At 40.9% G+C, this 17,500-nt stretch overlaps 1 protein-coding gene across 2 annotated transcripts in view; it reads left to right on the forward strand.

Moving 5' to 3' along the window:
• The first annotated feature begins 8,226 nt into the window (after positions 1 to 8,226).
• Positions 8,227 to 17,500, forward strand: part of LOC125032621 (cyclin G-like) — a 35,891-nt gene continuing 26,617 nt past the window's right edge. Inside the window, exon 1 of one of the 2 annotated variants that reach the window (XM_047623885.1) lies at positions 8,227 to 8,351. The gene's annotated coding sequence lies outside the window, so the exon portion shown is untranslated. Of the gene's footprint in view, positions 8,352 to 9,602; positions 9,722 to 17,500 lie in introns of those variants that run through there. The other variant, XM_047623886.1, reaches the window with a different exon arrangement.

The following is a 17,500-nucleotide window of genomic DNA, read 5'->3' on the forward strand; positions in this document are numbered from 1 at the left end:
GGCTGGGTCACACCAAGTCCACAGCTGTGTCCTTGTTTATTGGACAATGGGCTCCCCTCATTCACTGTGCGTTTACAGAGCGCTAGTTTATTTAAGCCACAGAATCTGGAACCAAGATCAGCATCCAGTCGCACCACAGCAAGCAGCAGCAACTCAGGACTGGGAAGTCCTTCACCAAGTGGGGAGGTCCCCTATTGATCTCCACATCACCCACAGCACCCAGCCATACCAGTGGGAATGCACACTAGGGTGTTTCAATAAATCCGACTATTTCAGAATCATTCAGCAAGTTGCTAAACAGGCGCCTACTATGCTTAAATGACGACATGCAAAATATTAGACAAATCAAAAAATATCTACTATTCGCAATTTTTGATTAAAGTATAATACCATTTCCGGCGCTGGGATGAGGTGCGGCGGCCTCAGCCGGCCTGGCTGTTACCCGCATGACCCACGGAAGGGCATTTCGGTTCATCCGACATTATGGCAGAATCAAAAATAGGGTAACTTAGGTCATTGCGAATGATTCCTGGGGACTTCCGTAAAGATTCCCAGTCACTATGCATTTCCATATAAACTTGTGCTACCTTAATAATGCACATTACTCGTTCGCCTATACTGTGGTGACGATCTCGTCAGTGGCAATATGGCACTTCGACGTGGTGGTTTGCGCAGTGCAGATACACGTATACTGAAAGAGTTTGGTACCATTGATGTTTTGCCACCTAGACCACTGACGAAGAGTGACATTCTTGCTCGATACTGTGACTTAGAAAGAAATGGTAACCAGACACTAAAAGGATGCTCAAAAGATAGCTTGCCATGCAATAATTTGACTATTACGGAATCTCAGATTTTATCCAAGTTGCAGGCGGAAATTGCTGTGCTGTATAGCAAATTCGGCATTAAGACAATATCACCTTGGTATATGAAAGAAAAAATAAAGAAAATAAAGAAAGAGTACTACGACTCCATCAGAAATGTAACACTGAAGACCAAATTCTCGAAAACTGTGATTGTGTCATTCAAGGCAAAGAAACAACCCCGAGAAATCCTCAAGGAAGATATAGATTGGTGTGATGCAAAAGTACAAGGAAGCAATGGATCACTCGGAAGTGTTGATTATCAGGCGCAAAGACGGGGATTTAACAGACTGAAATGGAAGCAGACCAACAATGCAGAAGTCCCATTTATATGCAACAGTGAAGATATTGCAGAAATGTCTTTTGCCAGTTGGTGTCAGGTGGCTTGGATTTTTTTGTTCCCTCCTACACATCTGCCTGACCATTGACACCATACTGACCAAGCTGGAAGGAGTTTGTGATGGTGATTTGCCCAATATATCCAAGATTGGAATAAAGAACAACACCATAAAGTGTCTGAAAGCACTGAAAAAAAATCCAAGAACAATCAGAAGTATTTTTGATTTTGCAAAAGTTCATTTCATGTGCTGGCTTTCCTAGCAGCTACTTCTCGTCCATCAACAGACATCTGTATAATGCAGATGGTACACTTCTTCCCTTGGCTGTTGATCATGATTACGTCGATGAAGTTGCAAAGATCTTGAAAAGAAGAATTCGTGAAAAATGGCCATACACACCAGCCCTATTCAAAAATAAGGAGAAGCACAATTTTACTGCAGAAAAACTGTGTAATCTGAGTGTGAAAGATTTCATTTCCCAACATCTGATCACAGATATGAAGTTTGCATACTTGGCCTATGATATGCATGAAATCAATATGTGGAAACCCAAAAGTTCATTAATACCTGGCCATAATCAAAACTGTGAAAAACTGATTGGAGACATGAAAAAATGTGAAGACATAAACAGAATTGTTGTTGTAACAGAAACTACAGAACGGCGCAGTCGGAGATATGGCAATGTAAACAAAGGAGTAGAATGAAAATTATATTGTATGCAATATAATGTTCCAAATAACATCATTACTAGAATCCTTTCCTTTTATAGCCTCTTGTTAAATAGAATATGTTACTTCAAATCATTTAAGCGAAGTGAGAAGTCCAAGAGCCAAAGCATGCTCGGCGACCCAAGCCCGATTCGGTGTGAGAGAACACAAAGTAAAGAGAAGTCAAGCCTACTAATTGAAAAATTAGTCTTATGGCAATTAAAGAACTTTATATAATATTGATTTATAATAGAAATAATTTTGATGCAAAAATATTAAAGAAAAGTATAATATTGAGGTATTTTAAAAATAAAATAGGTATACCGACAACAGAAAACGAGGCGTTATTTGGCGTTCGAAGCGGTGTCTAAATCATAATTTTATCAAAACTTTCAATTGAAAATAGAGAATGCGAGATATTCTTTGATTTTAATAAAAAATACATTTCCAAACTCAGAAAATTCATAGGCGCCTATTTCTTAACTTGCCCCCGGGATTCGAGCAAATTTTAGAAAATCGACAATTATTGAAACACCCTAATGCACACCCACACAATCAATCCATAAAGGGATTTAGACCAGATCAAGTAGTTGATGCCATTCATCTACTACAATATATGTATATATATAAATAAGTTTTTTCTTCTTCTTCATTAGTCCATGCTCTCTCTCTACCTACTACCTTATCACCACAAGAAATCTATTGCTTCACTCTATGGACATGAGATTTGATATTCTCTAATACTTTTGTCTAGTGAGCAATTCTATCAAGTCCAGCAAGATGATATCTGTCCCATCACATATGGTATGAAAATTAGCAAGAATAATATAACCATTGCTTGATTTTTCCTGGAGCTGTTACATACACCCCATGGGCTTTGTCTTTTATAGTTCAATGATATCAAGGCTGAGAGTGGTTATGTGTGTTTGTGGTGGCATATGCAAGAGCAAAACAGGTGCTCTCCTGCAATAAATATTCCTTAACTTCTCCTACAGTGAGGTAAGAAAAAAATATATGCTGTTCCATGATCATATCTAAAAATGGTAAAGCTTGCCTCAATTAAAACATACTACCATGCCAGTAATGCAGACTTCATCAAGGTCTGTGTTAAATTACTTTGTTTGGCAAATGAGAATTTGTTTTAATGAAGTATAATATCCATTTTCTCTCTAAACTTTGCTTACAATTTATAGATCTTCACTATCATCAGGTAAGACTCCAAGAAAAAAATCCAAGAACAAGTATTTTTGATTTTGCAAAAGTTCATTTCATGTGCTGGCGTTCTGCTGTGAACAGCAATGGAATGACTCTTTTCAGAACTGCTGGATATATAAATCATTCATAGATCAAATTTCAAATGCACTTGAAGAGAACAATTTAGATCCAAGGAAAATAACCCATGGCTGTTTTGAAAAAAAAAAAGCCATCTCTTTTCTTTCAAACTTGGTTATACATTGTTCCCAGAACTGCAAAATATGGAAACAAAAATCCTGTACAAAATCATAAAAACATCTAAACATTAGCTTTATAATAATTTGGTAAAAAAAGATGATTACAGATATGAGAGATAGAAAGAGAGAGAAAAAAAGAGTATTTTACATTTGCTTAACTAGTTAACAACAATCATGCATCATGTTTTACTGCAGATTCTCAAATGACATTCTCAGCTGTGAATCTGGCACATAAGACAAAATAGTTAAGGAAAAAGAAGAAGAAAAAGAAGAAGAAGAAGTCAACCAAAAAAAAAAACAGACGAACCTCTCCTGTTACGTAGCTGAAGGTGATAGGCTCCCATTCCTCAGTTTCCCGCTGCAACAGACGTGTCAATGTTGCTCGGAGATGCGTTGGCCGCAGGCGATCCTGGCCGACCCACGTGATGGCCACGGGGAGGCTGTCGCTCCGGGCTCCCTTTGGAGGAACTTGGGTCGATCCCATGGTGAAGGAACAGTGAATAATTTTTGTTCACTGAGTGCACGTTCCGTCAGCTACATTACTCTGGATCCATGTTGATGGTGAGGCTCAGATCCCTTATAATGGGACTTAGGCAAGCGTGGATTGCATTGCCAACAAATTCTAACCAATGTGATGCGTATCTTCAATTCAATTACCGTTCCATTTCATGTCCCTGATCTTGTTTCATTATGGGGTCGTCATCAAAGGGGCATCCGATTCACAAATATAAAACTCAGTTCATGATCAAACAGCTCCTCTCTTCAATACCGTTGTCGTTTCTTTTCGTCAATCAATAGGGGTGATTCACTCTTGGATGGATCGTCTCATTATGCTGTTCTTTCTGACTCCATGTTATGGTAAACCTGCAAGTAAGAAGGTTTGTTAATGAAATGTAACAAATAAAATTAATTCACTCATCGTCAGCATAAATGAAAGACATTGGCGAATTACTAGTATAGCCTTTACATCAAACTTCTTGGCTGTATATCTGATATCCTATCCATAACTGAAATAATATCAAATCAAAACCAATACAGAATTCCTTTTGATACAACTCACAGCTCAGTACTTAGATTTCAAATAAATATCTATTCTATAAAACATAGGGATCTTTGCCAAAGATGTTTCTTAAAACTGAAATAAGAACAAATACCCTCTATTATTATAAAAACAATTACAAAATACATTTATTTTGAGTGATTATACTCTTTTATGATTTGAAATAAGGTAATGAGAAACAGCTTCATGGAGCAGGATACAATGGTGGTAATGTTTTGAATAATAAAAAATAAAAATAAAAACATTCACATCTACTCTGACTGTCATTACAACAGGGTTACAGACCTATAAAATATTCAAGGCAATCTTCAATAAGAGGACAACATAACTCTATTACTACACCAGGAAAGCTAGATTTCCAGTAATGCCCTTTTCAGTTAATCCAGAGGAAATGTAATGTCAGTAAACGAATATGAAATGCTATCAAAATGGAAGAACTATATGTAAACCAATCAACAATGTCAAAAATAAAGCACTGAAACACATAATTGACTGACATCTCAAGGGTGACAAGAAATAATTTGCAGACATGAACGGTAATACCACAAATAAATGAAAAAGATCACGGAATATGCCAGTCACTCAGCCCAAGTTCACTCGCTGCTTCCAAGTTTCGGCTCTAGCTTGCAGTGAATGACGAGGTGGAGATAAGGATTCCTGGGGGTTTTAGGGGCAAAGCCTATAAACAATAGATCTGCACAATGGGCTAAAATATTTATATAGTATTTTTATGTCTACTTGGTTAAGCATGTGGTACTCACAAAGGTTTTCACCAGATTTTGAAGCAAAAATCAGGAATTTTTGGAAGTACTGCTCAGTGTAATTTTGAACTTATGAAGCAACATATTTAACATATTAGTCAGAATGACATTGATTATCCTTAGGATATACCATTATATTCAGGCTTATTCAAAGAAAAAAATTAATTAATGTATTATAGTTCATTTTTACATTTTTGGGTAATTTTTAAAGTATGGGTGTATTAAGCTAGGGCAAACTGAAAATTATATTCTAGTGGAAGTCGTCAGTACAAGAAATAATCTGCAGACACAAACGGTAATGCCACAAATAAAGGAAAAAGATCACAGAAAGTGCCGCTCATAGCCTAAGTCCACACAGTGCTCCCGAGTTTCAGCTCTATCTTGCCGTGCATATCAAGGTGAAGATACTATTTCCCGTGGGGTGTTGAGGGCCAGAGACACCCATCAACCCTCCCCTCGTGCACAACCAGTCACGGCACTTAGATTATTGACTAAAATTTGTGAAGTGGAGTTGGGGACTTGTTGCGACCATGCAGTAACAAATTACCACATTTAGAGAAAATATACTGTATTAGCAAGAAACAGAGTTTGCATCGCCTCTATACAATTTTCACAAAAAGTTTAGGGCTATTCCCATACTAGCCTAATCTACAGCAAAATATGGCCTGATACTATGCAAAATTTAAATAGTGAAATGCCGCACTGGCAACCCCACATTCCTCAAACCAAGCAACAAGCTAAAGAATACCGATTGTACAAAGTGTAAAATGTAACAGGAATCTAGAAATCCGTGCTCTTTACAAATAAACAAAAACAAAATCAAAAATCCAAAAAATCAAATGGAAACCTAACACTTCCTACATATCCTGGTCTTAAATGGTAAATATATGGTATAAAGATCTGTATTTATTCATTTTCCCTCTGTATAAGCTCAATAAGTTAGACTTGGTCACTTTCGTATAGTGAAGTGATCATAACAGAAAGGAAACCCTGAAAATCAGTGAGGAAACCCCACAGAATCATTCAAGCCTAGTAGATAAAAAAACTACAGAGAAGAGTAAATTCTAATATGATTATGAAAATCTGGTAGCATTTTATCAAAAACAGAGAAAAAAAAGGGGGGAAAAAATTTATAAATCTTTGTATCTCTCAAGGTACATCCATAATTATCAATATTTGGCCTACAGACCTCTATATATTCATAAACACGTCATATAAGTTCAGTAAATTACATTTCATCAAAGAAGTTTTGAGCACAAATAAATATTACAACGCAAACCTTAACCTCTTGCCGACGGGTACGACGGGTAGAAATGCACTATGCCCACTGTTAGTACTTGTTTGATTGTTTTAAAACATAGATGGCTATACTTGTACTAAGTCACCAATGAGCCAGTTACGAGTATTGCCCGTCTCGCCCGTTCACCCTTTTCTTTGATTTACAAAATATTTTATGTTATCTTATTTTGCTGTTACTAATATTAAAAAACATTATAATAATAATAATGTTTATAATAAAAATAACACAATCGATATTCATAGCACTAGTAAAAAATACGTTTTTCCCGCCAATTCAAATCAGGTAAGGTCACAAGGTCTACTAATTGACTCCTTAGTGGCTAAGCACTAGCAGAGCCATCTATGGGCAAACATTTCACAAAAAATATAGAAAATAGGCACAGCATTTTCCCCATTGTTTTTTCATTTTCCTCTGCGGCATTGGGTTAAAAATTATGATTTCAGGGACTAACTTCAACGGAACAAAAAGCCCTAATATTCAAGGGGAGGGGGGTGGGGGTTTCCAAGTTAAAAAGAAAGATCAAGACTAACAGATGTCCAAAATGCATTTAATTTGAAATACCCAAAAGTGGCAATTTAGGCCAAAATCTTGTAAACTGTCCCCCTATATATCTGACTTATTATTTCCAGTTATATCTGAAATGTTTATGAATTATCTACTCTGAAATACCAAACCCACTCTCTGGAAAGTTTCATAATCCACCGAGAAAACGTGTAATTGCCTGATCAAAATGGACTTACAGCCTGATACCCGACACCTAATACCCGTTGACCAACAGACTATTCTTAAACTGAATACCTGATTTTAGATCTGACAATCACTACAAACCAGGTGAATTTAAAACCCTACAGACGTCTAAGCAAGGCCAGGAAATAGCTCTCAGCATCCCAAAATACCCTAACTTCTCGATGCCCAAAACCACGAACGATGCAACTTCTAGAAACGTCAAACGTCAAAAAAATTGATCTGTCAAACGCAAGTATCTTAACCCTCCAGGCTTCTAAAATCCTTCCGCTTTCTAAATCGATGGATCTGTAATTCAAACCATTATTAATTCCCTCCTTATTCACTCGAAGAACCCCGTGAAAATCCAAAAATTACGCAAGTGCAAGGTCAAAAAGTAAAGGGAGGGGGACTTGCCAAGTGACATTGAAACATAAACACGGGAAGTTTAATTCATCTTTTAAACACCTAATATTCCTCCTAGCCACACCAGCTTCCCCTCAGTTAAACTTCCACCCTAGACGAACCTCCACGCAAGACAACCAACCCACAACGTCGCAAAGGCGGAAAATACGAGGGAAAAAGAAGGCGGACTCACACGGGTCGAAGTTCTTCCAAATTCTCGAGAGTAAACACAATCAGCTGATTCCGCGTATCCCTCCGCGCCTGGCAAACTCTCGAGATCTTTCGTCTGCAAATTATTGTTGGGGTGATTTTCTTTTGAGCTATCGTGGAAGGTTTTGGAAAAATATTCTGATCTTTTTTGGATGTGTTTGATATGGATCTGGAACGGTTGCGTTTATACGACTGTAAACAAATATGGATGGCTCAGGTATCTCACTCTTCAAAGGATCCACACAGACAGGATAAAATACACACCAACAACACAGAAATAACAAATCCAATCCACCAACAACCCTAAATCCACCAACCACCCCGTATCCGCCCCGCCAGCCGAGGAAAACCGAGCGCCCTACTTGGCGCGGCGGAGGGATCCCCACCTCCCCAGCTGCCGAGGGCGAAATGGCTGAGGTTTTCGCTCGACCGAGAACTTCCAGGCCCTCCGACGCATTCGAATTTATTTTCGAATTTGCTGTTCCACCTAGCAACATGGAGGCCTAAGATCCCTTCGAACGAAAGCGTAAAGGGTGAGTGTTCACGTGTGCAAGTGTGGTTTCATGTGTTATGTCGGATTTGGGGGAGAAAAGCGGGTCGAAATATGAGGGGGAGTCGGGAGGCGCAGAGGCAAGGGCCGAGGCAGGTTGCAGAGACGCAATAAACTCGACTCCGGGATCGTTTACCTGCTGGTTGTCTCCTCTTTACCTCGGGACGTATTGATTTGGCCTGATCGACAAGGATCTCGGGCCATCGGGGAAATATGGGAAGCCACATCTCGAGATTTCCAAAGCATTCAAGGATGACGGAAAATTCAAGAATTTGCAATTGCACGTCATTTCTTCCTCGTAAACAAACCTAACGCTACGGATAATCTTGCAAAAAAAAAATAAAAATAAAAATAGAAATAAGGAAATTCTATCTGTAAGAAATGAAATGGAAGAGGAATGAGCGAAAGTGGTGAAATAAGTCGTTTTCATGTTATTACTTGAACACATCAGCTGGCCGGGGAGTTGCCAGCTCGGCTATTAATAAACTGGTATGCTCGTGCTTTTTAGCTGTCTGACAGACCTTCCTCGCGTTTTATTTGTGCTTCCTTTGTGTCGAATGAATGTCTTGCATTGCGTGCTAAGGTTCTGCAATGTCTGAGGGATGATATTCCGTTGAGAATATGCAATGGCTCACCATATGTAAAGGTTGGCGATGGATCTGGGCAAGTTACACCCACACCGTATTTCGGAAGTCCGTATTCATCTTTCCTCGACCATTCATCATTCATCAACCCTCATCATTCGGCGGAGGAGCCCCCTCAGACAGGCTGTGGAGCAGGCCTTGCGAAGGGGAAGACGGGCCTTCGAGGGCGAGAGTCAGGCAGGCGGCCCGGTGTCAGCTGGACGGCCGCACATGTCAGAACCCGTGGCGAGGGAGAAACGGCAACTTGGCACCCTTCCCGGTCTTAAATTGTCAGAACCTCGTGGCCGAGAGCAGACCGCCACCGGCTCCACAGTTTTTGTCCGTTATTCGGAGTTCTTTGCGCTAAATCCGAGGAATTATACGCCGAGAAGGTAGTGTGATGCGTAGCGGTGCCCCGCGAGTGGGATCAACGCGGTAGTGAAGTGTTTGTGGCAAGGAATATGAATACATATGCTGAGGCGGCGTGTGGGGCTCCAGCCCGTGACTGCGGAGAGCGACCACACGATTCGTTAAAATGCAGCGCGATTGCTCGCCGCCCTCGACAGTGTGTATGCCGCCGTGCGCTATCCACGTGGATGCTTATGTGGATGCCACGAGCGGCGTGTGGATGATGGACGTGCCAGCGAGAGGGCCATCATCCAACCAGGCAGAGGGTCAATGATGTTGGGGGCCAAGCCAACCCAGCTAGACCTACAATACCCTGACCATGGTAAGACCGTGAAGCTGGGGCGGGAGGCTACCCCCCTGGCGATTCTGGTTGATGACCCACGGTTAGGTGCCCCTGTGGGAAGTGGCGAGGGCCTCCGCGGGGCAGGCCCTCCGGGACCCGGGGTGCCACGGCCGCCCACGGATGCGAGGGACGAGGGGAAGGGCGTAGTGGGTACGAATGAACCAATCGTGAACTTCGCCTGTCAAATGCGATGTTGTTTTCTGGTGAATTTGAAAATGTGGAAGAGGGATGATGGGATATATAGAGCAGTGACGTAACACGAAGGTGAATCAGGGCCCTGGCGTGTGTGCCAAGAAGGGGCCTGCCCGTCACCGCTCAGGTTCAAACATGCATCAGTAAGCACAAGTCTTTGTCGTTGCTTCTTAAGTGTTCCACACCAGGCGCATCACCCATCTTCCACTTTTTAAATGACACTTGACAGTTTGACAGCTGCTTTTGACAGGCAGCGAGCGCGTTGAGGCGATACCCCCCTCCCCCCCCCGCCCTCCGTGGACAGTCGTGACACGTTTGGTCATGAATCCGTCTCCGTCCTTTGTTCGCCGCTCGCCTTGCTCCGGGCTGTTTGTGGGTCACGTGACGCAATGGTCATTACTGCTCGGGGTTGCATTGTGTTAGAGCAATGGAGATTCATTTATTGCCAGTTTCATTGCTGGGTATGGCTTCATTTTGATTTTATGACGAGTAGTTTTAATGGTGGATTCCTGTGCTTGGCTTGGTAAAAAAAATAATATTTAATCCCCTTTTTTGTTAGTTCCTTTTGTTTGATTGGGTATTTTGAGAGAATTGTTTTTGTTAAGACTCGTAGTTTGGGAGGTTTTGTTTTCAAATCAGGGGTCGTTTCAGAATTCTCATTTTGAAACTGAAAAATATTGAATCCTAATGATAGTTGTCTATGAATAATAAAACCTATCGAGAAATATCGAACAATCTCATCCCCAAATAAGGTAAATGCAGGTATCCCCCCCCCCCCCTTTCAACGCACACAATCACCAGCAGTATTTCCGAAACGTAAATGAACAGGCCTTGGGCATCGGCCGTTACAGTGACGTCACACGATCCGAACCGACTCCTGGCGAGCGCACCTGCACATTTCGGGAAAGCAGAGCCCAAGCAGACGAGCGGGCGGGCAGCGGGACAAAGGATGGGGGGGCGTTTTCAGAGTGTCGTTACAAACTCCCGGAGGCCCTCACACCCCACCACCTTGTCTACCCATCCCCCAAGTGGTCGAAAGGGACCGCGTGATTCTCCTGTGCTGGCGGAGGGAGAGGGAGAAAGAGAGAGGAAATGATGGAAGAGGAGAGACTAAGAGAGGCGAGAGAGTAGGAGAGGGGAGAGAGTAAGAGAGAGGAGAGGGTAGAGAGAAAGAGAAGGGAGAGAGTAGAGAGTAAGAGAGAGGAGAGGGGAGATAGTAAGAGAGAGGAGAGAGTAAGAAAGAGGAGAGAGTAGAGAGTAAGAGAGAGGAGAGAGTAGAGAGTAAGAGAGAGGAGAGAGTAGAGAGTAAGAGAGAGGAGAGAGAAGAGAGTAAAAAATAACTCCACAAACTCTACACAATTTCCCATACACTTATTCTCAGCAATTCCCACTCCCATTCCCCCCATCCCCCCCTGCGCCCCCTTTCCCTTTGTGTTCACTCCAGGGCCTCCCCCCATTCCGTCGGTCGGCCCTGGAATGAGAGGGAAAGGAAAGGGGGGGGGGGGGCAGGAGGGAATCCTGAGAAGTCCGGACGTATTTGGAATTTGAAAAAAAATGCGGACTTCCTGTTCCTGCTGTAACACGTCTTTGAGATCTCGGGAAATAGAAGCAATCGGCGCGTTGGTCTGTATTCAGACATGTGCAGACAAATATATATATATATATATATATATATATATATATATATACATATACATATATACATATATACATATATACATATATACATATATACACACTCACACTCACACTCACATATATATATATACATATATATATATATATATATATATATATATATATATATATATATATGTATATATATATGTGTGTGTATATATATATATATATATATATATATGTATATATATATGTGTGTGTATATATATATATATATATATATATATGTATATATATATATGTGTATATATATATATATATATATATATTGACACAAAGACAAACACAGTAACGTGTACACAAATATGAAAGGAAAACCGCCACAGTAAGAAAATAAAATAAAATTGAAATTTTATTTTATTTTCTTACTGTGGCGGTTTTCCTTTCATATATATATATATATATATATATATATATATATGTATATATATGTGTGTGTGTATATATATATATATATATATATGATATTGTGTGTGTATATATGTATGTATGTTTATTATATCTATGTATATAATATATATATATATATATATATATATATATATGATATGTGAATATACATTATATGTATAAATTATATATATGATATATATATGGTTATATAATATACTATATATAATATATATTATATATATAATGCATATACAGTATATAAATAGATTTATATATAATATATATTAAATAATGTATACATAATAAATGTAACATACAGTATATACATATGATGATTATATATACATAAATATATTCAATATATATATATATATATATATATATATATATATATATGTATACATACATGCACATAAATGTGTGGATATATACATATGTATGTTTCTATATTTATGTGTATATGTTTGTTTACATACTTATTAGACACATATATACATAGATACTTATATACATATATTTACACATGCATATATATACATACACACATATGTATATATACATATACGTGTATACATGTATATGTATGTATGTATGCATGTATATATACATATGAATAAATTTATGTATATGTATATATACACATACATATATTTATACTATATATATTTTTTCATATACGTGTTTATATTTATACTTGTATGTATATACATATATGTTTACACATACATACATACATATATATATATTCATGTATGTATAAGTATTTTTATGTATATATTAAATGTAATGTATAATATATATCTATATATATAAATGTTTGTGTGTATGTATGCATGTATGTATGCATGTATACATACACACAGACATATACCCATATATATAAATATATACACATGTATACTTATATATGCATGTATATGAACATATATACATATATGAATATATATACATACATGCATGTGCGTATACATATATTCTTATATATATTATGTATAAATATATGTACATATACATATACATATACACACGCATATATATGCATATATATAAATTATATGAATAATACACCGCTAGGCTCTCCGATTGCTTGTGTGTTACATGCAACCAATTTTCATTTCGCGATTGTCAGGAACATGAACATTTACAAGGTTCAAATCCAATAATAACGAAGTGTGTGTGTGATTGAGAGAGATAAATAAATAGGAGATAGAAAGAGACAGAGAGAGGGGGGGGGAGAGAAATAGAAAGAGAGACATAGAGGGGGTGGGGGAGAGAAATAGAGAGAGAGACAGAGAGAGGGGGAGGGGCGAGGCGAGAAATAGAGAGAGAGAGAGAGGGGGGGGAGAGAGAGAGACAGAGAGAGGGGGGGAGAGAGAGAAATAGAGAGAGAGAGAAATAGAGAGAGAGAAAGAGAGAGAGAGAGAGAGAGAGAAAGCGAAAGCTTGCATACGCGCATTTGCATGAGAATGTGTGTACCTACTCATGTGCTGAGGGGGGGTAGGGGGTGCCCAGCGAGCCTCCCTCCGCCTCCAGAGAGAAGAGAGCGAGCGGCATGGCAGGGACCATGACCCACAAAAGGCTTCGGGGGCGCCGGAGACAAGGTTTCAACACTGCCTCACACTGCTCACACGGCCGCCCGCGCCTCCTCCGTCCCCGCCTCCTTCTGCGCCTCCCTCAGGCCTGTGGGCGGGGACGGTGGGCGCGGGGGGAGCTTCGTGGGCGCGCACCCCAGGCCGGAAGTGAAGAGAGAGAATAAGAAAAAGAAAGAAAGAAATGGAAATTCCTCTCGAAAAAGATGGCTTGTAAGGGTGTCGCGTCAGAGGGCAAAGTGGCAACATTTTTTTTTTTTTTTCAATCCCTTCCCTTCCACCTTATTTACTTATTGTTCGTTTATTCATGTTTATTATTGTTTTAAAACGGGGGGAGGGGTCGAGGAAATTTTTATTATTAATGTTATTGTTATTAATTTGCAACATGACTCGGAAGAAATGAAAAAAAAAACACGCTCTCTAAAGATCCCTTTTGTGTTTTGTTGCAAATTAATAAGACTTATTAGTGTTAAAATGTCTAGATTTATTGTAGGTTTGTTGATTTTGAATTATTATTATCTTTATTCTTATATTTATTATTATTATTAATTTTTTTATTTTTATTTTTTATTTATTATTATTTTATTTTTATTTTTTTCTACTTTTTCTTTCAGGTTAAGGTAAGTAGGGATATTTTATTAGAATAAGGATGCTCGTGATGGTTTGTTCGCTCTGCAGCAAAGACATTTTTCTACCTATACATAATCCATTTTTTAATATACACCCTATCCCTGTCAACGCCATATCCGGAATTGCATTGAATTGTCAACTTTATTTTGGTTTTGCAATTCTGGTTGCAATGGGTGGACTTTATTTTACTTGTTTTTTTTTTTATGTATGGAAACTAAGGAGCTTTTGATATCGGTGTTGATGTGACTTTGTGGTATTTTTTTTATTTTTTATTTATCTAGTTTTATAAGTGTAGTTTTTTTTTTCTTTTTCGTTAATGTATTTACTTTTTTATCGGATAATTTATATATATATATGTTTGTATATATAGTTCATATTGTGTATATATAATTTGTTTTATTTATTGGTCACATATATATATAGAGAGAGAGAGAGAAACGGCGAAAGACAGACATATTTATAATAATTTAATGAGTATGCATATAATTTATTTATATTCATACACTGTGTGTGTGTGTGTGTGTGTGTGTGTGTGTGTGTGTGTGTGTGTGTGTGTGTGTGTGTGTGTGTGTGTGTGTGTGTGTGTGTGTGTGTGTGTGTGTGTACATGAGCCATTCGCCTGCGTGGGCGTGTGGCCTACCTGTGGCGTCGGGAGCTTTCGAGCGGCGACGAGGCCAGAGTTAAAGAAAATGGAACGGTTTGCTGTCACAGAAAATGGTTTAGATCGTATCTCGCAGGTGAAGGGTGACTATAGAAGAGGGACGTCAGGATTCAAATCAATTAGATATTATAGATTTTTTTGCGTTGGGGAGTAGGTTTTGTCGTGGTTACTAGCAGCAGTGCAAGGAGAATATACCCAAGTAGGTGATGTTAGTTCTAGCCAATATCTAGAGACCCCAAGCTAGAAAAAACTGTTGACGCGCATTTGAATCCTGAGAATAGGTGCCTCCCGCAACTATATTGACACTTAATTAAGGAATTCGTGATCGCGAGGAGAGGGAAATAACACCTCAGAAGGGCGCCTCACACATTCACAGACCCACCTCGATTCCACACGTTCTCGACACGTTTTTCGACGCGATCAGCTGACTTGCCCCTCTCTCTTTCTCTCTCTCTACCGTGAGAGTGCTGCGGCGACGACTCGCGGGGATGGAGAGCAACGGTTAGCTGAGGATGAGGCTTAGCTCGGGAGTGCGGGAGAGTGGGCTCCCTCCCCCACCGCTACTGCCACCCCCCCCCCCCCGCCTCCTCCTCACCCTTCCCCAGTCTGCCCCTATCCCCCCTTCTCACCCGCCCTCTCTGCCCCCTATCCCCTGTCGCTCCATCCATGTCTCTGCCTTTCTCCTCCCTTATCCCCCTCCCCTCCCTCCCTGTCGCTCCTCTGTCTCTCCCCTCTCCAGCCTAGAAGCTCTTATCCTACCCCTCTCCCCTGCCCCGCCTTTCCCTCTCCTCCTCTCATACCCATTCTCCCGCTCCACTCACGTTTCGCATTTCGAATATCGCAGGGACTTGTTGCGGAGAGAGAGAGAGAGAAGAGAAGAGAAGAGAAGAGAAGAGAAGAGAAGAGAGAGGAAAGAGAAAAGAGAGGAGAGAGGAGAGAGAGAGGCGCGTTAGCTTGCTTGCTTTGCAGTCTTTACAGTGGCTATGCAGCATACATATAATTTTTAGTTTTATCGAAAGACATGACTGATTGATAGCGTGGCATTGAGTGACTCTATTTGTTGCAAGGAGGCATTGAGACGAGTGGGGGAGTGGGGATGATGAAGACAAGGAGGACGAAGGGGATGGAAGAGAAAGGGAGGGAGGGGATGAAAGAGGAGAGCGAAAAAGGAAGAGAGGGAGAAAGCGAAGAGGAAAGAGAGGGGTAGAATAGGAAGGAGGAGAAGATAAGCGTAGGAAGGGAAGAGGAGAGATGGAAAGGGAAGTAGGAAGAAGGGGAAGAGAGAGAGAGAAAGAGAGTGGAGAGGAAACAGAAGAGATAGAAAGAGGAGAGATGATACATAGAAAGGGAGAGGAGAGGGAACAGGTGAGTAAGGGAGGAGGAGGAGGAGTAAGAGAAGGGGGAACAGAGGGAAGAGGAGAGAAGGGGAGAGGAGAAAGACGGAAGGCAGAGATGTATGTCGAGTGGGAGGAAGGGCAGCGAAGAGAAGGGGAGATGGAGAAGGGGTGAGGGTGGGGGGTAAGGTATCTGTGTGTGGGGTTACTTGAGCTAAGGTGGTACCTGGGCGGGGGTGGGCGGGGGGAGGGCGGAGGAGGAGGAAGGACTTTGTTTTGATCCTTGTGTGGGGGTGTCAGAACGAATGTTTGTAAACACCCGTAAATGATGTTCTGACACGAGCGAAGAACGAAGCTGTCGGCGCTACGTGTTCTGATATGTAGGATTTTTTAAATTCTGATCAGTTGTTTCTATTCGTGGCTAAAAAATATTAGGTGCATGTAGCTGCGAGTGAAAGCAATCTTTCTCTTTCTCTTCTCTGCTCCCCCTCTCCCTCTCTCTCCCTCTCTCTCCCTCTCTCTCCCTCTCTCTCCCTCTCTCTCCCTCTCTCTCCCTCTCCCTCCCTCTCCCTCCCTCTCTCTCTCTCTCTCTCTCTCTCTCTCTCTCTCTCTCTCTCTCTCTCTCTCTCTCTCTCTCTCTCTCTCTCTCTCTCTGCCTCTCCTTCTCTCCTTCTCTCCCTCTCCCCCCCCCTCTCTCTCTCTCTCTCTCTCTCTCTCTCTCTCTCTCTCTCTCTCTCTCTCTCTCTCTCTCTCTCTCTCCCTCTCCCTCCCTCTCCCTCTCTCTCTCTCCCTCCCCTCCTTCCCTCCCTCTCTCCCTCTCCCTCCCTCTCCCTCGTCCACCCAGACGGTGTTTACATCTATATACGAAGGAGGCCGACTGGACGCACGGCCGGAGGGGGCGGGGTGCAGGTTTCAAGGTCAGCTGGTCGGGGTGTCGGGTCCATGGGTCCGGTGGGTATTGGGAGGAGGTGGAGGAGGGAGGGATGGGGGAGGAGGGGGAGGAGATAGGGGAGGGGAGGGTGGAATGGAGGAGGGGGGGAAGGTTGTCGGATTACTCGAGGGCAAAGAAGGCGGAGTAAGAAACGCCGAGAAAGGTAGATCTTGCGTTTGTGTCTGTCCGTGTGTATGCATTTTCCGTGTCTTTCCGTGTCAGTCCGTCCATCTGTCCGTCTATGCCCATGTTAGGAGTGAGAGGGATGTGGAGAATATCAGCTTTTTTTATTTTTTATTTTTTATCCAATATGCCTTTGGTTCGTTGATCCTTCGGTCCGGGTGTAAT

The sequence above is a fragment of the Penaeus chinensis genome, chromosome 14 (assembly GCF_019202785.1).
Source record: "Penaeus chinensis breed Huanghai No. 1 chromosome 14, ASM1920278v2, whole genome shotgun sequence".
Lineage (NCBI taxonomy): Eukaryota > Metazoa > Arthropoda > Malacostraca > Decapoda > Penaeidae > Penaeus > Penaeus chinensis.